We start from the raw sequence: 22,018 nt of genomic DNA on the forward strand, positions 1-22,018 counted from the left end.
ACTGAATGGAGAGAATCGGAATACATACTGAATGGAGAGAATCGGAATACATACTGAATGGAGAGAATCACAATAAATATTGTATTAGCACATAAGTTTCATGATAATATTGTATGGTGAGGTCCCTGGCAATTCCCAGCCCTAGTATGTGTTATGGAGGTGATGTCATTTTGGTGAATAAATACAGTGAATAAATAAGGCTTCAGACAGATGTCATCTAGATGTGTTACATGGATCTCATGACAGTCTGGTCAGAGTAAAGTGATACTGGTCAGAGTAAAGTGATACTGGGAAGATGTCAATACCAGTCAAAGTGACATTGGTACTACATGTCTACAGACACTCAGTCTCTCAGTGTGAGGACCTCTACACATCCACTGTGCTGTCGATCATTCCTTTAATACAGTGGGCCCTAGTCAACACACACACACACACACACACACACACACACACACACACACACACACACACACACACACACACACACACACACACACACACACACACACACACACACACACACACACACACACACACACACACACACACACACACACACACACCAGTTCATCATTCAATCAGCACAGTGATCAACAGTAGACCCCAAACTATCTGTCACTGCAGACAGAAAGAGATGACCGACCCCTCAACTCTCCCTAAGCCTGCTATTCTGCACCCCTCCTTAATCCACATCAAGTACCTTCTACCCCTCCCTATACACACACATATATCCCAGAAGTACTAAAGCTGGGAGATATAGACAAAAATCCATATCACACTACATTTACTGAATTATCCCGATAATTCTAAATTCATAACAATGTGCATCAGTTACTTGTTTATATTGGCCTTTAAACTGCTACTATTTTTAAATGTTGTAGATATCAATTGTCCGGTTAGAAATCGCCCATATTTGTTGACATAATTCATTTCAAAACGTCACATTCCTCTAGTAAAGGCTATTTATACCTGTAAAACGCCCTCGATAAATGGTTGGTTGGGTCGGTATCAGTAATGTTATGTAATGTATCGTCCTTGTTTTATGAAATACACACCAGTCTGCACCCCTTCCCTTCTTCCACTGTCCTTCACTGGAACTAAAACCACAGACCTCATTATCTCATACATACCATTTCAGAACTAAAACCACTGACCTCATTATCTCATACATACCATTTCAGAACTAAAACCACTGACCTCCGACATACCATTTCAGAACTAAAACCACTGACCTCATTATCTCATACATACCATTTCAGAACTAAAACCACAGACCTCATTATATCATACATACCATTTCAGAACTAAAACCACAGACCTCATTATCTCATACATACCATTTCAGAACTAAAACCACTGACCTCCGACATACCATTTCAGAACTAAAACCACTGACCTCATTATCTCATACATACCATTTCAGAACTAAAACCACAGACCTCATTATATCATACATACCATTTCAGAACTAAAACCACAGACCTCATTATCTCATACATACCATTTCAGAACTAAAACCACTGACCTCCGACATACCATTTCAGAACTAAAACCACTGACCTCATTATCTCATACATACCATTTCAGAACTAAAACCACAGACCTCATTATATCATACATACCATTTCAGAACTAAAACCACAGACCTCATTATCTCATACATACCATTTCAGAACTAAAACCACTGACCTACATACCATTTCAGAACTAAAACCACTGACCTCATTATCTAATACATACCCATTTCAGAACTAAAACCACAGACCTCATTATCTCATACATACCATTTCAGAACTAAAACCACAGACCTCATTATCTCATACATACCATTTCAGAACTAAAACCACAGACCTCATTATCTCATACATACCATTTCAGAACTAAAACCACAGACCTCATTATCTCATACATACCATTTCAGAACTAAAACCACTGAGACATACCATTTCAGAACATTTCAGAACTAAAACCACTGAACATACCATTTCAGAACTAAAACCACAGACCTCATTATATCATACATACCATTTCAGAACTAAAACCACAGACCTCATTATCTCATACATACCATTTCAGAACTAAAACCACTGACCTCCGACATACCATTTCAGAACTAAAACCACTGACCTCATTATCTAATACATACCATTTCAGAACTAAAACCACTGACCTCCGACATACCATTTCAGAACTAAAACCACAGACCTCATTATCTCATACATACCATTTCAGAACTAAAACCACTGACCTCATTATCTCATACATACCATTTCAGAACTAAAACCACTGACCTCATTATCTCATACATACCATTGCAGAACTAAAACCACTGACCTCATACATACCATTTCAGGAGACAAGGACATACATTACATGGCTACATGTCATACCCGTCATAATGGTATGCAAACGCATGACCAAGGTGTGAAGAAGTGAAGAAATAATATGTAATAGTAGATAATAGTAGACTCACTTAACGGATGTCTACAGACAGAACCATACCTCTGGGAATCTAACACTCACACGAGAATGTAGAGGTAATGACGACCTTTCTGGCATCACATCAGCAGCTGTTGAAGAGCCAAGGTGTCTGTCCAGAAAACAGAGCTCCTTTGAACTAGTGTGTAGATCAGATCTGACTGACTCAAAAGGTGAAGAGCGGTTGCATTATTCAGCTTATTTTTAACTGCCTGATGATATCAGTGAGCTATGCCTATGGAGAATAGCTGGGTTCAAACATGTTTAAACAAAGCATAGGGTGAGGGAAGCCACTGTCAGAGCAGGGCCGTAGTTCTGCTTTTACTGTGACAGCCAATAAGAACAGCAATATGCAATCAAAGAAGAGAGAGAGGATGAAAGAGATCGACTGAAAATAGAGTCATCCATCTCCACCTTCCAGACACATCACTCCATCATCTTAACTACAGGGACTACTTTTCACTTTGAACAGGGGCCGGAGACGACTTCACAGCAGGGTCTCACACCCTATACTAAAAGGATCTGCCTCTTTCCACATGTTTCCACGTGTGGAAATCCCTCCATGTACCGTACTGCCTCCCTCCATGTTCTGTACCTGGTCTGTATGCAATACAGCAATGTCATGGATCAATGTCCAGCACTACACAGCCCCATGTGTGGATCATGTCGTTAGAGGAAAGTTAGAGAAAAGACGGAACGAGGGGAAAGGAGAGCTGAAATGAACCAGAGCTCAGCAGAAACAGAGAAATGTCATTTAACATGGCAGCAGCAGAGAAGCAGTGGTTTATGCAAACAGCCCCCTCACCTCCCAGGATTGATTACAGGGCTGCAGACGCCATGTTAGAGACACACAACATTTATATCCCCGAACCCCCCCTACGTCCCTCCACTCTGTGCTCCCCTGCTCCGCCCCCAAACCCCCAAGAGCTCAGAACAACAGAGAAAACCTAGAGGATGAACCAGCAACAATGCCGGGTTTCGGGAGTACAGTACAACAGAGAAACTTCACAAAAAGCCTATTCCCCTCTACAGTCATACCTCAGTACATCTGAGTGGAACTTTCTATCAAGACAAACAAATACCCACTAACATAAACACAGAAAGATGCACACTCACACACAGTAGTGGTGCACCGCGGCAGCAGAGTGAAGAGCGTCTGTACCACAGACAAACAGGAAACTAGAAGAGACGGAGGGAGAAAAACAAAAGCAGAGAAAAGGAGAGGGGAGAACAAGGAAACCACACACACACAGTACACACTGCGAGGGAGGCAGAACCGCAAACTCACCGTGTGTGTTGTCCCGTGCTGAAGAGCAGCCCCCTAGTGAGAGCCAGTCCAGTCACCGAGGAACCCCACAGCCCCTCCCACCTCACCCCGTCATGTGACACTGGACCACAGGCATGCCACACCCCCCTCTCACTCACACCACCCCCCCCCCTCAACATGAAACATCTTCAGAGAGAGAGGATAAACTCACACTTCCCATCTGAAACAGTTGGGAATAGTTAGTGCATACAGTATCAGTCAAAACACACCTACTCATTCAAGGGTTTTTATTTATTTGTTTCTATTTTCTACATTGTAGAATAATAGTGAAGACATCAAAACTATGAAATAATGAAAATAAAGAAAAACCCTTGAATGAGAAGGTCTGTCCAAACTTTTGACTGGTACTGTATATTGTGACGAGTTTTTGTTGATTTTGGTCTTTGGCAAGGATTTTTTCTGCTGTTCGTGCACACAATATTATCTCGAGTCAAGCTGCAGGACGTGAGCCGAAATCTACGCACATTCGTCGGTTATTGGTCAACAGTAGGGATTCTTCAATTAAGTGTTTGTTGTCATTCAACGCTAGACGACTCGTTTTCATGTTTAAAAAAATTACTTCAGAAATACTGCACCAAACATCTTAGTTAGATGTACAAATACGCAACAAAAATCTAAATCTTAGATAAACTCTGACCATTTTGAGGAAGTGTATACTGGCTACGGCATCTCAAGATGGACAGACAGTACTATTGGCACTTTTTTCTTGTTTGTTTTTCAAGCAAAGTTATTTTAAGGGAGTATGAGAGCACCCTCATTCTTAAGGCTTCCACATGCTTTGGTTCTGCTGGCGCCTAGCCATTTGTGTGTGTGTGTGTGTGTGTGTGTGTGTGTGTGTGTGTGTGTGTGTGTGTGTGTGTGTGTGTGTGTGTGTGTGTGTGTGTGTGTGTGTGTGTGTGTGTGTGTGTAGACACACCGTCCCTGCTCCTCTACCCCTCATCCTTCCCCCTAGCCTCAGGTTTGAGAGAAGCCAGCCTGTCCACCCCCCTGGTCCTCCTGTCTGTCCCTGATTTACAACCCTCCAACGACCTGCTCCAGCCCTTTGTTCCTGGAATTCAGAGGATCCCAATCATTCCACAACATATACCAGAGGACTAGCTGGCCCAAATCAACATGATGACACGTGTTTACTTGCTATTGTGGGAGCTAAAGCCAACAATGGATGAGGAGGATTGAGAAGTAGGTTAAATATTTAGTACTGTAACTGTGTAGCAGGTTGACGTGTAGCAACACTGTCCATACAGAGAAAGGGATAACATCTTGTCATTCTTTTTGACCACCCCATCGCTCAGTTTATGGCATTGACAAACCACTCAGAGTGGGCTGCTGTTCGGCTAAAACAAACATTCAGGAGTGTGGCTTTAATCCTTGATCATTAAAGATTAAAGGAGATTTTCTCCCTTTAAATCTCAGTTCTACAATGGTTCTAGTTTCTACTGCTGTGGGTCTAGTTTCTCCTGCAGTGGTTCTAGTTTCTACGGGGGTTCTAGTTTCTACAGGTTTCTAGTTTCTACTGCGGTTCTAGTTTCTACTGCAGTGGTGTACATACTGCTCCAGGGAGAGGTATGTCTCAGTAGGTTCTTTGATACAACTGGTTGTCTGTGATTAAAGAGCGAAGGAAACAGCTGTGTTTCTGGCCACACAGGAAGTGAAATTATATACCTACCAGGGACTAAAGCACCACATGTCTCACACACACACACACACACACACACACACACACACACACACACACACACACACACACACACACACACACACACACACACACACACACACACACACACACACACACACACACACACACACACACACACACACACACACACACACACACACACACACACCATCACCTGAGGTTTTTGGGGATGAAAGGGATCACATTTTCACATTTACCTCATTCGTTTTTACAGCAGCTACTGTTTCTGGATGGATGTGGCTTTATTTGGTTTCATTCATCACAAACCTTGCTGGTCGAGGGAAATGATTGAGTCTGTACTTTGTGAAAAGTCTTTGGGTAATTTATGTAAGAAGCTGAATGTTTTCTCTGAACAGGAGGAGAAAGTGAGCAACTGGAAAAAGTAACCTTGGACAGATTACCAGAATCTCCCCCCAAAATGCCATGATTGTAGATTCATGACAGGTCCCAGTATATGTGCAACCCTCACACACCAGCACTGAAGAATCCACATCCACTTAACAATTAGACTGTGTGCCAAATGGCACCCAATTCCCATAGAGCTCTGGTCAAAAGTAGTGCACTACATAGGGAATAAGGTGCCATTAGGGAGGCAGATTTACACAGTGCCTTACTCTAGCCTAATACTCCCTCAACACACTCCCAGCCAGCTCCCCACTTCCTGCTCGGGGTCAGAGGGGCGATCACATATCAACATCAACTGGGAGTAAAAATAAATCCTGGGTGTATTTAGTCCGTTTTACAATGTTTATAAGAAGCCCTGAATTCTCTAACTCAGGCGCCCTATTTCAAAGCCCAGTATTGTGTGTGTGTGTGTGTGTGTGTGTGTGTGTGTGTGTGTGTGTGTGTGTGTGTGTGTGTGTGTGTGTGTGTGTGTGTGTGTGTGTGTGTGTGTGTGTGTGTGTGTGTGTGTGTGTGTGTGTGTGTGTGTGTGTGTGTGTGTGTGTGTGTGTCATAAGGTGAATGCACCAATTTGTAAGTCGCTCTGGATAAGAGCGTCTGCTAAATGACTTAAATGTAAATGTAAATGTGTGTGTATAAAATCAGTAAATGCAGAGAAACTATGTTTAAAGAGGGGACCACTAAGTAGATAAACCGTCAGAGAATTCTGTGGTTTTCAGAGCACAAGTTTGACTTCATCACAGAGTCGCTGTCTTTTCTGAGAGTTTTAGAGCCACCTATCCGCTGAAGCTTTCCCAGCTGTGTTGCTAAGCGCTGTGCCAGATTGATCCGGTCAGTACCAGGGTAGTGTAGACTGAGCATGTGCAGAATGAAGAATCCTCCGTAACCAGAGCCACCTGGGTCCCTCCAACACAACAGTAACTCTCATCACTATCCATTAGACAGGACAAGTCAAAGAGAGGGAGAGAGAGCACTATACAACTTTTACAGGATAACAAAAACGCTGTGGAGAGAGAGAGTACTGGAGCAAGAGGGAGAGAGAGAGAGTACTGGAGCAAGAGGGAGAGAGAGAGAGTACTGGAGCAAAGGGGAGAGAGAGAGAGTACTGGAGCAAGAGGGAGAGAGAGAGAGAGTACTGGAGCAAGAGGGAGAGAGAGAGAGAGTACTGGAGCAAGAGGGAGAGAGAGAGAGAGTACTGGAGCAAGAGGGAGAGAGTACTGGAGCAAGAGGGAGAGAGTACTGGAGCAAGAGGGAGAGAGTACTGGAGCAAGAGGGAGAGAGTACTGGAGCAAGAGGGAGAGAGTACTGGAGCAAGAGGGAGAGAGTACTGGAGCAAGAGGGAGAGAGTACTGGAGCAAGAGGGAGAGAGTACTGGAGCAAGAGGGAGAGAGTACTGGAGCAAGAGGGAGAGAGTACTGGAGCAAGAGGGAGAGAGTACTGGAGCAAGAGGGAGAGAGTACTGGAGCAAGAGGGAGAGAGAGAGAGAGTACTGGAGCAAGAGGAGAGAGAGAGAGAGTACTGGAGCAAGAGGGAGAGAGAGAGAGAGTACTGGAGCAAGAGGGAGAGAGAGAGAGAGAGTACTGGAGCAAGAGGGAGAGAGAGAGAGTACTGGAGCAAGAGGAGAGAGAGTACTGGAGCAAGAGGGAGAGAGAGAGAGAGTACTGGAGCAAGAGGGAGAGAGAGAGAGAGTACTGGAGCAAGAGGGAGAGAGAGTACTGGAGCAAGAGGGAGAGAGAGTACTGGAGCAAGAGAGTTCTTCCCTCCCTGTCAGCCGAGAGGCCTTACTTTAGGTAAACATGGTAACATGCCATCAGAATTACAGGAAGAGTTTTGACTTGGCTCTAATGAAGACCATTTGCTAGGCAGAGTCGCACGCACAAACCCCCACACACACACACAGGAGTACTTACAAAACTCAGAGTGTCCTTGTCTTGTTTGCCAGGAGCTGCTCAGTGTTGTCCTGCTGTAAAGTTCTGAGAAGACTGAATCTTAAAGACAAAATGTTGTACTGTACAACCCTCCCCTCACTTCGAGAAGTCTAGCTTTCCACTCAAAACTTGGCCCCTCTTTCTAGGCTTGTCTCTTTTTCATTCCTCTGTTCTCTCCCTCCATCTCTCCCCTCTCTGTCATCTCTTCATAGCTGAGCATCTAGCAGGGGTCCCTGGGGCCCAGAGGACTGTGGAAGGATTGGCTCTATTCTGTACCTTACTACACCCTCAACATTGATAACACACTGTATTTCTGCAGTGGGAACAAGGCTAATGCACTGCTCTTCCACCCCCACCACCATTCCTCCTCCGACCTCCCCAGAGATTCACCAGTCCCTAATTCACCCCAGCCAAGCCTACTGAAGTCAGTCACTAAATATCAAACCAGCTATATCCCTAACCAAACCTGGTCCAAGATCTGTTTGTGCAGTCTCGTCTACTTCAAAGGCCATAGTTGTCAAGCCAGCACAAGCTGATCTGGGAGCAGGCTAGCTGTATCCTGCCTGAAAGCAGAGATGTCAGCAGAGAGGCCCAACTGAAGGACATAGTAGAGGGACATCATCTTATTATGTGATCAGACATTGAACAACACATGTTTTTCTCATTGGCAAAAACTGCATCACAAAATAAGTCCAACAGTCTCTCCTAAACAACTTTGACTCCAAACTGACTGTGAACACAGAGTGATGCCAGAGCTAAAGACAACCATAATTTGTTTGATCGGCACAACTTGGCTCGTGCCTTTAGTATCGACTCCATTTGAGTGGCTGCCCTGCGGAGAACATGGGCTTTCCAAGATGAAAGATCTCCGTTTGACTGAGACGCAGTGCCAGAAACCCAATAGCAGGGGCCCTGTGGGCTGATGTTACTGGGCTAGATGGAGACGGGTCTTGGCAGGGACAGTGGAGAGCTGCTTGGCTGACCTCCTGTGCGTGTGCTGCAGTGGGGCTTTCAGACCATAGAAACACAATGTATAGATTGAAGAAACATGGCCTTTTCAATGTTTCAAATCACATTTGGTTTGTTCAACTATGGTTCCAATCAGAAATGTTCAGCCAAATATCAGATTACAGGCATCTTATTACCGGTGACTGAATTTCAAGCAAATGTTCGCAATCATACACATCTGAAATGCACAGAGAGCAGATAGAGGAACAGGGCCACATCATAGGAGTAGGAAACCAGTTCCAGACCATTTCTCCAGTCTGTGTAGGTGGGATGTACAGACAGAGAGGAGAGGAGTGTGAGAAAGCACAAAGTGAATAGCCTGATTGAGGTGTGTGTGTGTGTACAGGAGTGTGTGTGTTTGTGCAGAGAGATTGAGAGGAGAAAAGGACCGATGTGAATAGCCAACTTGTGTCCCACAGGTTTCCAGACTGAAGGCTGAGTATTCAGTGGGCCGCCTCAGGAGGACGGAGAGAGAAGGAGAGAAAGGAGAAGACAGAGAGACCAAACAGGACCACTATTGTTCCCATACAGTATACGGGGAAACCCAAAATAAGGGCATGTGAAGGCTGGCTCACGCACATTTTAGTGGAAAAAGCAGTTCTGTTGAGTCCTGTCTGCATTGTAGTCATTCTACACCTTCACTACATTCTTTAACACTAACAATCCCTTTCGAAGAGATAAGTCAAGTTCCAATGTAGTTGGGCCCGTAAGTGTCTGAGTACAAGTGCTGATCTAGCATCAGTTTAGAGTTTTAGATGATAATGAAAAGGGTTGGAGAGTTTCTAGAAACCTCTAGGCCTACGTTAGAAAGTATAATGTTTAGTGTACAGTGGGAACAGAATCAGCCAATGCCCTCTATTGTTGTCAATGTGAAAGATGTGGGAGTTTAATTAACCACCAGAAATACAAAGCTTCCTGGGGATCATTTTTAACTAAAACGCTTATTTTACCTCAGAAAATACAAGAAAAAACAGGAAATCGTGTGTGTGTGTGTATAGGGGTGTCATATGGGCACAGAGCTCTGGGAAAGGAGGAAGTACTTCCTCTAACATGCTGATATAAACCCAGCAGAGCACTACAGTGAATCATCCCATAGAGCAGAGTTACGTAAAGCAGAGCATTGAACTAGAATGACATTAACGTCAATGGGAAGGTCTGTTCTAGTTACCCCAGACCTAACCTCACTGACTTTCCCTCTGCATAAAAACACTACTGCCTGGCTCAGGCTTGCTGCTGGTCCCAAACCATCTCTCCACACCTTTAGTCAAGTATGTATACATTACCAACGTAGTGGAAGTAAAGAACAACAAACTCAGATGCTGGGGATAAGAAACGAAACAAGAAACAAAATACTGGGTCTCCCGAGCGGCGCAGCAACGCAGTTCTAGAGGCGTCTCTACAGATCCAGGTTTGATCCCGGGCTGTGTTGCAGCTGGCCATGACCGGGAGACCCATGAGGTGGCACACAATTAGGTGAGGTGAGGGTTTGGCCAGCTGGGATGACCTTGTCCCATCGCGCTCAAGTTTTCATAACAATCGGTAATCAGCATTTTTGGACACCGATTATGGCCCGATTACATTGCAATCCACGAGGAGACTGCGTGGCAGGCTGACCACCAGTTACGTGAGTGCAGCAAGGAGCCAAGGTAAGTTGCTAGCTAACATTAAACTTATCTTTTAAAAAACAATCAATATTCACATAATTACTAGTTAACTACACATGGTTGATGATATTACTAGTTTAACTAGCTTGTTCAGCATTGCATTTAATCAACGTGGTTTCTGTTAATTTATCAATGAATCACAGACTACTTCGCCAAACGGGTGGGGATTTAACAAAAACGCATTCGCAAAAATATCACCATCGTTGCACCAATGTACCTAACCATAAACATCAATGCCTTTCTTAAAATCAATACACAAGTATATATTTTTTTAAACCTGTATATTTAGTTAAAAGAAGTTCACATTAGCAGGCAATATTAACTTGGGAAATTGTGTGACTTCTCTTGAGTTCAGTGCATGCAGAGTCCGGCTATATGCAGCAGTTTGGGCCACCTGGCTCTTTGCAAACTGTGTGAAGACCATTTCTTCCTAACATACATAATTATGACATAACATTGACGGTTGTGCAACGTAACAGCAATATTTAGACTTAGGGATGCCATCCGTTAGATCAAATATGGAACGGTTGCGTATTTCACTGAAAGAATAAACATTTTGTTTTCAAAATGAGTTTCGGATTTGACCATATTAATGACCTGAGGCTCGTATTTCTGTGTTTATTATATGATAATTAAGTCTATGATTTGATAGAGCAGTCTGACTGAGCGGTGGTAGGCAGCAGCAGGCTCGTAAGCATTCATTCAAACAGCACTTTCCTGCGTTTGTTTATTTGAGACTAAATGTATTGTATTTTTGTATTGTATTAAGTTAAAACAAAAAGTGTTCATTCAGTATTGTTGTAATTGTCATTATTACAAATATATATATATATATATAAAATGAAAAATCCGAATTGGTCGACCTCTGCTCTCGACCTTCGCATCTACCAAGTCCGTAGTAGTTGCAGCAATGGGACAAGACTTTAACAACCAATTGGATATCAAGAAATTGGGAAGAAAAAGGGTTAAACCGTACCAAAAAAGTATTATAAAATATAATAATAAATTGTAATAGAAAGGAAATTTCCCCACACCTATGTCTGTATATACATAGATTTGCTCCTGTATTTCTATTAGCAACATAGATGACTTATGTACTGTATATACATAGATGACTTATGTACTGTATATACATAGATGACTTATGTACTGTATATACATAGATGACTTATGTACTGTATATACATAGATGACTTATGTACTGTATATACATAGATGACTTATGTACTGTATATACATAGATGACTTATGTACTGTATATACATAGATGACTTATGTACTGTATATACATAGATGACTTATGTACTGTATATACATAGATGACTTATGTACTGTATATACATAGATGACTTATGTACTGTATATACATAGATGACTTATGTACTGTATATACATAGATGACTTATGTACTGTATATACATAGATGACTTATGTACTGTATATACATAGATGACTTATGTACTGTATATACATAGATGACTTATGTACTGTATATACATAGATGACTTATGTACTGTATATACATAGATGACTTATGTACTGTATATACATAGATGACTTATGTACTGTATATACATAGATGACTACATAGATGACTTGTACTGTATATACATAGATGACTTATGTACTGTATATACATAGATGACTTATGTACTGTATATACATAGATGACTTATGTACTGTATATACATAGATGAAGTATGTACTGTATGTACATAGATGAATGTACTGTACATAGATGAATGTATGTACATAGATGAAGTATGTACATAGATGAAGTATGTACTGTATATACATAGATGAAGTATGTACATGTATATACATAGATGAAGTATGTACATAGATGTACTGTATATAGATAGATGAAGTATGTACTGTACTGTATATACATAGCCAGCACAGTCTAATAAAAATAATGAGCTGGCACACACCCATAGAAAATTATTTAATGTAGAGGTGCTGACTAACTGAGAATAAACTGGAAGCTATAAAAACAAAGAGAGTCACACTCCATATCTATTACCTCCCAGTCATTTATTTGGTTAAAAAAATCCAGCACAGTGGTATAACTGATCCACAATCTGACCACATGTTTACTGACAAAGCAGATGGAGTGGACAGGGGATGTCCTACACTGAGATATCTATACAGTGGGATGGCAATATTGTGAGCCATCTTATTTCTATGACAACAGGGCTACGCTGCGATACGATCAGGACGTCCCTAGTGACACAAAGCTGTTGACATAAATCTAACAGGACAGGACATATACACCTTTAGTCATGTATAAGAAGTGTAATGTAATCTCTTACAGACAGTGGGGAATACCTGTGGAAAATACCTGCCTAGTTACCCGAGTGTGGGAGAGACAACCAGCTGTGGAAAATACCTGCCTAGTTACCCGAGTGTGGGAGAGACAACCACCTGTGGAAAATACCTACCTAGTTACCCGAGTGTGGGAGAGACAACCACCTGTGGAAAATACCTGCCTAGTTACCCGAGTGTGGGAGAGACAACCACCTGTGGAAAATACCTACCTAGTTACCCGAGTGTGGGAGAGACAACCACCTGTGGAAAATACCTGCCTAGTTACCCGAGTGTGGGAGAGACAACCACCTGTGGAAAATACCTGCCTAGTTACCCGAGTGGAGAGACAACCACCTGTGGAAAATACCTACCTAGTTACCCGAGTGTGGGAGAGACAACCACCTGTGGAAAATACCTGCCTAGTTACCCGAGTGTGGGAGAGACAACCACCTGTGGAAAATACCTACCTAGTTACCTGAATCTGGAAGAGATAAAGACCTGTGTGGAATACCTACCTATTTATCGGAGTCTGGAAAAGATAAAGACCTCTATTTACCTGAGTCTGGGAGAGAACCACCTGTGTAACAGCATCTCCTACTGGCTGTTGTTAGAGCTGCACCAATGGGATGCTGTTTTGTTGAGATGTTAATGCCACTGGAGAAACCAACAGGTACTGTATGTGGGTGTGTATCAACAGTCTAAAGTGTTATTTTCTTCTCTACCAGTTGTGTTTGTCTGTGGCGATGCTATCTGTAGAAGTGTCTATTCTTTTTCTGGGAGTGTTTTAGGTTTGATTTATTCGCACCAAAGAAAACAACTGAAATACATAAACCGTACTACTAAAAGAAACTGGTAAAAACATTGTGCAGGTAAGGTTGGAAGCCCAAAAGGGCTTATATGAAAACCAGCACCAAAACATGTTTTTTCTTAATTAGTATACTTTGTTTATGTGTGTGTGAGTTAGGCTACATGGAGGGGATTACTGGGCTGTTTGCTTCATCATACCCTAGTCTACTACTGGATAGTTTGGTTCATCAGGCTGACCCTAGTCTACTACTGGATAGTTTGGTTCATCAGGCTGACCCCTAGTCTACTACTGTCTACTACTGGGTAGTTTGGTTCATCAGGCTGACCCCTAGTCTACACTTCAAGTTATTGAGGGATAATAAATTGTCAATGTGAAGATCTGAATTACAGAGTATGGTACCTCTGTATCTGATAGTAAATTGACATGTGAGGTGAAGCAGTGGGGAGGATAAGAGGTAATGTCAGTATCTTGTGTTGTATGCATGGATTTAGTATCAACCAGTCTCTATTCAGTCCCTTTTATCACAATTACTCTTCTGAGAAACACAAAGCAAAAAAATATATATATATATTTTGTGTGGCCAGAGGAATAAAAGACAGCTTTTCATTCCTGTCTTCTCTCTCAAGCCGGGACGGCACGCACACACACACACACACACACACACACACACACACACACACACACACACACACACACACACACACACACACACACACACACACGTCATAAACAACACACACCCCATCTGTAAATGATTCATCACTGAAGACATTTCCGTGCCTTGTGACATGCACAAGTCCAGCTCCTCAGCCATCCCTTCTCCTTGCAATCAATAGCTCTTTATGTGGGAAAGAGGGAAATAAACACCATCTTAGGAGGTTGTGACTGCAGCCTGAGAGAACGCCCCCGGTCAGCACATGACCCTACTGCTCCCCTCGGGAGGTACTGAGTCACCCAGAACTATCACTAATTCTGAACAGAAGTCACCCCATTAGCCTGAAGCTAATCGTCATCAAAATGACTTCACGGTGTTAGCATAGCCTGAAGCTAATTCCCATGATAAGCTACAATTGTACTATTCTGTACTATTCACATTAGCCTGGAGGCTAACTTTGATCTGCAGCTAAAGCTCTCCTAGGGTCAATCTGCAGTTGCTACATATATTTCTTGACTTTATGATATGCACCCATTTACTCTTGAACGGTCGTACCCTATCAGAACGCAAAATGTAAGCTTGTGCTAGTCCACTGTATAGCCTCAAAACTTGGTTCAAACGTTGATATCATGAATGGTCAGTCACTGCATCTGTAGCTCTTTTGATGAATTTCAGAGTGGTTATATTTCACCAGCCACATCCCTCAGCTTTTTACTGAAACATCTGCAGGGCGATTGCTTTGTTATGGTTTCAACTACCCCTTTAAGGTTCATTTTCAACATACAGGCCAGCTAACTAAAATTGTTTCTCCACAGCAGCATAAAAGGGAGTCTGATCAATGTGTCATTAGAACTCACAAGGCTCCTGAGGGCTTTTTGCCCCGATGGCTTGACCTTTGCCCTTACAGGATGTCCATCATGTGACCAGAGAGGAATGTGAGTGGACCAAATAAATGAAAAGGACAGAAGTACTGCCTGGTCTTATTCCTCTCTCCTCTCCACAGGAATGTCCTCCTACTGGGCTGACACACAGGACACATACAGTATGTGGTGTGCACACAGACACACGTTACCCTAGCAGACCTCTGACAATGAAAAGGCCTCACAACACAACAAGACACTACAAGCTTGCGGTCAGACTAATGATTTCTCTTTCTTTTTCTAAATGTCTATTTGCTGTGTGTCATCCTTCATGACCACATCTCACAGTGGAGGGCTATCCTTCCAACCAGGATCATCACCAGTCCAGTCCAGGGCTAACTAGCTACAGTCATCCACAGTGGAGGGCTATCCTTCCAACCAGGATCATCACCAGTCCAGTCCAGGGCTAACTAGCTACAGTCATCCACAGTGGAGGGCTATCCTTCCAACCAGGATCATCACCAGTCCAGTCCAGGGCTAACTAGCTACAGTCATCCACAGTGGAGGGCTATCCTTCCAACCAGGATCATCACCAGTCCAGTCCAGGGCTAACTAGCTACAGTCATCCACAGTGGAGGGCTATCCTTCCAACCAGGATCATCACCAGTCCAGTCCAGGGCTAACTAGCTACAGTCATCCACAGTGGAGGGCTATCCTTCCAACCAGGATCCTCACCAGTCCAGTCCAGGGCTAACTAGCTACAGTCATCCACAGTGGAGGGCTATCCTTCCAACCAAGATCCTCACCAGTCCAGTCCAGGGCTAACTAGCTACAGTCATCCACAGTGGAGGGCTATCCTTCCAACCAGGATCCTCACCAGTCCAGTCCAGGGCTAACTAGCTACAGTCATCCACAGTGGAGGGCTATCCTTCCAACCAGGATCCTCACCAGTCCAGTCCAGGGCTAACTAGCTACAGTCATCCACAGTGGAGGGCTATCCTTCCAACCAAGATCCTCACCAGTCCAGTCCAGGGCTAACTAGCTAGTCATCCACAGTGGAGGGCTATCCTACCAACCAAGATCCTCACCAGTCCAGTCCAGTCCAGGGCTAACTAGCTACAGTCATCCACAGAGCCCATCAGCATGTAATCAAGGATCTACTTCCTCACTGGCAGTAAGGTACTCCTTGACTGGCTATTTTTTCTCAAAAAGACAGTATTGTTCCAGAGCCATGTATTTAGATAATAAATATGTATATGTATGTGTGTGTGTGTATATATACATAGGTTCTATAGCAGAGCTGTACATGTAGAAATATAGTCTATATGTGGCTCCTATCGGTTCTAGAACTAGTATTCCCACTCCATTCTCAGCTTCCATCACACAACCTCAGAGAACAGATTAAGCAACTCATACTATAGAGAGGCTCCCATCTTCAACCAGCAAAACATGAGTAAACACTTAAATGACTTCCTGTGGTCAGGGAAAGGTCACGCTACAGTAACGAGAGGGGTCAGTGACATCAGAGAGGGGTTTACCGTCGTCCTGTCTTTGGTGTTAAGTCACCTTCTAATAGTCCCCTCGGTCCTTCACATTACGTTTCCCTCCCTCATCCATCAAACAGAGCATTAGCAGCAACAAACACCCGACAATATGGTGCCAATTAGTTGGTGTAACAGTTGACATTCCACAGATACACAGCGAGGTCAACGGTATAAACCAGGGTCGTATACATTAGAGCACACCGTGGTAAAGGTTTTGCAATGGAAAACAAAAATGAGCGTTTAAATCTACCATTCCAGTGTTTTACTTGCTATATTGTATTTACTTTGCCACTATGGCCTTTTTTGCCTTTACCTCCCTTCTCACCTAATTTGCTCACATTGTATATAGACTTGTTTATACTGTATTATTGACTGTATGTTTGTTTTACTCCATGTGTAACTCTGTGTCGCTGTATCTGTCGAACTGCTTTGCTTTATCTTGGCCAGGTCGCAATTGTAAATGAGAACTTGTTCTCAACTAGCCTACCTGGTTAAATAAAGGTGAAATAATAAATAAATAAATAAAAATTGGTTCAGTCGGGTTTCTTCCGTTTGGTGCCTAAAGAATACAAGCCAGTCCTTATGATGTGTACTACTGCACATAACCACACAAATGAAGTCTTTCTAAATACTTCCCTTGACACGCTCAGTAATACTGTCTTTAGGGAGGCTGTCAGCACTGGCTGCTTTACCCCACCTGAGAGGCAGTGTGTGTGTTGGTGTGTTTACTGTGGCTTGGTTCTGCTCAGTCTTCAGCTGACAGCCAAGAGAAACTTGAACAAAGGTCATACAGCTGGAATCCAGAAGGATGTAGAGAGAGATAGAGAGGGATCAAAAGAGAGGGAAGGAGAGAGAGAGGGGGAGAGGGGGAGGGATGGAGAGAGAGAGGGGGATCAAAAGAGGGAGGGAAAGGAGAGGAGAGGGGAGAGGAGGGATGGAGAGAGAGAGGGGGATAAAAAGAGGAGGGAAGGAGAGAGAGAGGGGGAGAGGGAGGGATGGAGAGAGAGAGGGGGATCAAAAGAGGAGGGAAGGGAGAGAGAGGAGAGGGGGAGAGGGAGGGATGGAGAGAGAGGGGGATCAAAGAGAGAGGAAGGAGAGAGAGAGGGGGAGAGGGAGGGATGGAGAGAGAGAGGGGATCAAAAGAGGGGAGGGAAGGAGAGAGAGAGAGGGGGAGAGGGAGGGATGGAGAGAGAGGAGGGGGATCAAAAGAGGAGGGAAGGCTGGAGAGAGAGAGGGAGAGGGATGGAGAGAGAGAGAGGGGGATCAAAAGAGGGAGGGCTGGAGAGAGAGAGGGATCAAAAAGAGGGAGGAGGAGAGAGGGATCAAAAGAGGGAGGGATGGGAGAGAGAGAGGGATCAAAAGAGGGAGGGATGGAGAGAGGGATCAAAGAGGGAGGAATGGAGAGAGGGAAAAAGAGGAGGAATGAGAGAGAGGATCAAAAGAGGGAGTGATGGAGAGAGAGAATAAATGAGGGAGGGATGGAGAGAGAGATGAGAGAGAAGGATCAAAAGAGGGAGGGATGGAGAGAGGGATCAATAGTGGGATGGATGGAAAGAGGAGGGATGGAGAGAGGGGAGGATGGAGAGAGGGGAGGGATCAAAAGAGGGGGAGATGGGAGAGAGAGGGATCAAAAGAGGGATGAGAGAGAGAGGATCAAAAGAGGGATGAGAGAGAGAGGGATCAAAAGAGGGATGGAGAGAGAGAGGGATCAAAAGAGGGAGGGATGAGAGAGAGGGGATCAAAAGAGGGATGGATGGAGAGAGAGAGGGATCAAAAGAGGAGGGATGGAGAGAGAGAGGGATCAAAAGAGGGAGGGATGGAGAGAGAGAGGGATCAAAAGAGGGAGGGATGGAGAGAGAGAGGGATCAAAAGAGGGAGGGATGGAGAGAGAGAGGATCAAAAGAGGGAGGGATGGAGAGAGAGAGGGATCAAAAGAGGAGGGATGGGAGAGAGAGTGATCAAAAGAGGGAGATGGAGAGAGAGAGGGATCAAAAGAGGGAGGAGATGGAGAGAGAGAGAGGGATCAAAAGAGGGAGAGAGAGAGGGAGGGATCAAAAGAGGGAGAGATGGAGAGAGGGAGGGATCAAAAGAGGGAGAGATGGAGAGAGGGATCAAAAGAGGGAGGGATGGAGAGAGGGAGGATCAAAAAGAGGGAGAGATAGAGAGGGAGGGATCAAAAGAGGGAGGGATGGAGAGGGATCAAAAGAGGGAGTGATAGAGAGAGGGAGGGATCAAAAGAGGGAGAGATGGAGAGGGAGGGATCAAAAGAGGGAGGGATGAGAGAGAGGGATCAAAAGAGGGAGAGATGGAGAGAGGGAGGGATCAAAAGAGGAGGAAGGAGAGAGAGGGATCAAAAGAGGGAGGGATGGAAAGAGAGAGGATCAAAAGAGGGATGGAGGAAAGAGGGAGGGATCAAAAGAGGGATGGAAGGAGAGAGAGGGATTAAAAGAGGGAGGGATGGAAAGAGAGAGGGATCAAAAGAGGGATGGATGGAAAGAGGGAGGGATCAAAAGAGGGATGGATGGAGAGAGAGGATCAAAAGAGGGATGGATGGAGAGAGAGAGGGATCAAAAGAGGGATGGATGGAGAGAGAGAGGATCAAAAGAGGAGGGATGGAGAGAGAGGGATCAAAAGAGGGATGGATGGAGAGAGAGAGGATCAAAAGAGGAGGGATGGAGAGAGAGGGGGATCAAAAGAGGGAGGATGAGAGAGAGAGGGATCAAAAGAGGGAGAGATGGAGAGAGAGGGATCAAAGAGGAGGGATGGAGAGAGAGGGATCAAAAGAGGGAGAGATGGAGAGAGAGAGGATCAAAAGAGGAGAGATGAGAGAGAGAGGGATCAAAAAGAGGGAGATGGAGAGGAGGGATCAAAAGAGGGAGGGATGGAGAGAGGGATCAAAAGAGGGAGAGATGGAGAGAGAGAGAGGGATCAAAAGAGGGAGGGATGGAGAGAGGGATCAAAAGAGGGAGTGATGAGAGAGGAGGATCAAAAGAGGAGAGATGGAGAGAGGGAGGGATCAAAAGAGGGAGGGATGGAGAGAGAGAGGGATCAAAAGAGGGAGGATGGAGAGAGAGAGGATCAAAAGAGGGATGGAGAGAGAGGGATCAAAAGAGGGATGGAGAGAGAGTGGGATAAAAGAGGATGGAGAGAGAGAGGGATCAAAAGAGGGATGGAGAGAGAGAGAGGGATCAAAGAGGGATGGATGGAGAGAGGGAGGATCAAAAGAGGGAGGGATGGGAGAGAGGGAGGGATCAAAAGAGGGAGGATGGAGAGAGGGATCAAAAGAGGGATGAGAGAGGGAGGGATCAAAGAGGAGAGATGGAGGAGAGGATCAAAAGAGGAGAGATGGGAGAGAGGGGAGGGATCAAAAGAGGGAGAGATGGAGAGAGAGAGGGATCAAAAGAGGGAGGGATGGAGAGAGGATAAAAAGAGGGAGTGATGAGAGAGGAGGGATCAAAAGAGGGAGAGATGGAGAGAGGAGGATCAAAAGAGGGGGAGAGATGGAGAGAGAGGATCAAAAGAGGGAGGAAAGAGAGAGAGGGATCAAAAGAGGGAGGGAAGGGAGAGAGAGGGATCAAAAGAGGGAGGGAAGGAGAGAGAGGATCAAAAGAGGGAGGGAAGGAGAAAGACAAAAGGAGAGCAAGAGAGAGTATGCATACAGGCTCACTGCATAGTCATGTCCAAGCCAGGCATAGTCAGCTGTGTGTGTGTGCATGAGATCATTTCCTGTGGAAGCACCAGCCCTACAGAAACGTCTTCCAACATTTTACAGCAACACATTTCAAGGCTTTGAAATCCAATTGAAAACGTTCAATCACATACTAAATGTAATGTTTCACATGTCCATGCCACACACTGACAATGAAGCATTTCTGTGGACCTTTAAAGTTATGACACCCGTAAAGTTCACTGTAACATGGAGCAGACGGACATTTGACACATTTTGTACTTGCTGTTGAATTAAAATGGCCAATGGAATAAAATTGGCCATTGCAAATAGTTAACCATCAATGGAAGATTGCAAAAACAAAACCCTCTCTACTATGTTAAAGCATTTTTACTGTGTTAAATTAAACACACTCCAACGGAACACTGTAATACATTTGACTACCTCGTGTTTAACACCACCCCATAGCTGTACCTTTACCTTGTAACAGTAGTCCATCTCTATCACCTGTCCCCAGGGCCAGACACCCTTAATACATGTCATGGGCACATAGAAGGCATGCACACACACACCTGAATTACTATCCGACAGACGGGGTGGCCTTATGCACCCAGGCAGGTTGGTAACACTCAAATACAGAGGAGAAGGGACATGATGGAACCTACTGTCCCTGCAGGCCACACACACACACACACACACACACACACACACACACACACACACACACACACACACACACACACACACACACACACACACACACACACACACACACACACACACACACACACACACACCAGGGGAAAGGAGAGAAGGTCCCACTGGACTGCCCTCTCACAGTGCTGTACACTGGGGGTGCCAGAGGTAGAAGATGTGGATGGAAACTCACTGATACTTCCCAAACATTACCTCATGTGTCTGCAAACACACTCCTCCTACACAGGGCTTAAACGTCTGAGTTCACACACTTCCCAACATTGTGGAGGTTTAATTAGCGATGCATAGCTGTGTTGAAAATAAAGCAACGTTGTCACTCAGACCATAGAGATACGTTTATCAAATAAATCTAAGGTCTAAAATGTCTAATGGTTTACTCACTGTTTCTCAGCCCTCTAACTATCTGACAGAGGGGGGCACTAGTAGCCGACACACCTCGTTCAGAGGAATGCTTTCATCCCTCGTTCACAATGACGGTCCTCTCATCATTACTGATTCATTTCTGGAATATGGGTCTAAACCACCGTCTTAGTCCCAAACACAATGTTAAAGCAGAGAAGTAAAACATGTAGTCAACCACAGCAGCAAGTCCCTTCAGCATGTAGTCAACCACAGCAGCAAGCCCCTTCAGCATGTAGTCAACCACAGCAGCAAGCCCCTTCAGCATGTAGTCAACCACAGCAGCAAGCCCCTTCAGCATGTAGTCAACCACAGCAGCAAGCCCCTTCAGCATGTAGTCAACCACAGCAGCAAGCCCCTTCAGCATGTAGTCAACCACAGCAGCAAGTCCCTTCAGCACGTAGTCAACCACAGCAGCAAGTCCCTTCAACATGTAGTCAACCACAGCAGCAAGCCCCTTCAGCATGTAGTCAACCACAGCAGCAAGCCCCTTCAGCATGTAGTCAACCACAGCAGCAAGCCCCTTCAACACGTAGTCAACCACAGCGACCCCCT

General features: G+C 44.5%; 1 protein-coding gene across 7 annotated transcripts in view; it reads right to left on the minus strand.

The window, feature by feature from the left end:
- Window positions 1-22,018, minus strand: part of LOC123998658 (septin-9-like) — a 141,861-nt gene that overhangs the window by 46,541 nt on the left and 73,302 nt on the right. Inside the window, exon 1 of one of the 7 annotated variants that reach the window (XM_046303741.1) lies at window positions 7,817-7,912. The exons of 4 other annotated variants lie outside the window; for them this stretch is intronic. The gene's annotated coding sequence lies outside the window, so the exon portion shown is untranslated. Of the gene's footprint in view, window positions 1-3,594; window positions 3,735-3,766; window positions 3,860-7,816; window positions 7,913-22,018 lie in introns of those variants that run through there. 2 more of the 7 variants (XM_046303739.1, XM_046303740.1) reach the window with 2 other exon arrangements.

The sequence above is a fragment of the Oncorhynchus gorbuscha genome, linkage group LG16 (genome assembly GCF_021184085.1).
Source record: "Oncorhynchus gorbuscha isolate QuinsamMale2020 ecotype Even-year linkage group LG16, OgorEven_v1.0, whole genome shotgun sequence".
NCBI lineage: Eukaryota > Metazoa > Chordata > Actinopteri > Salmoniformes > Salmonidae > Oncorhynchus > Oncorhynchus gorbuscha.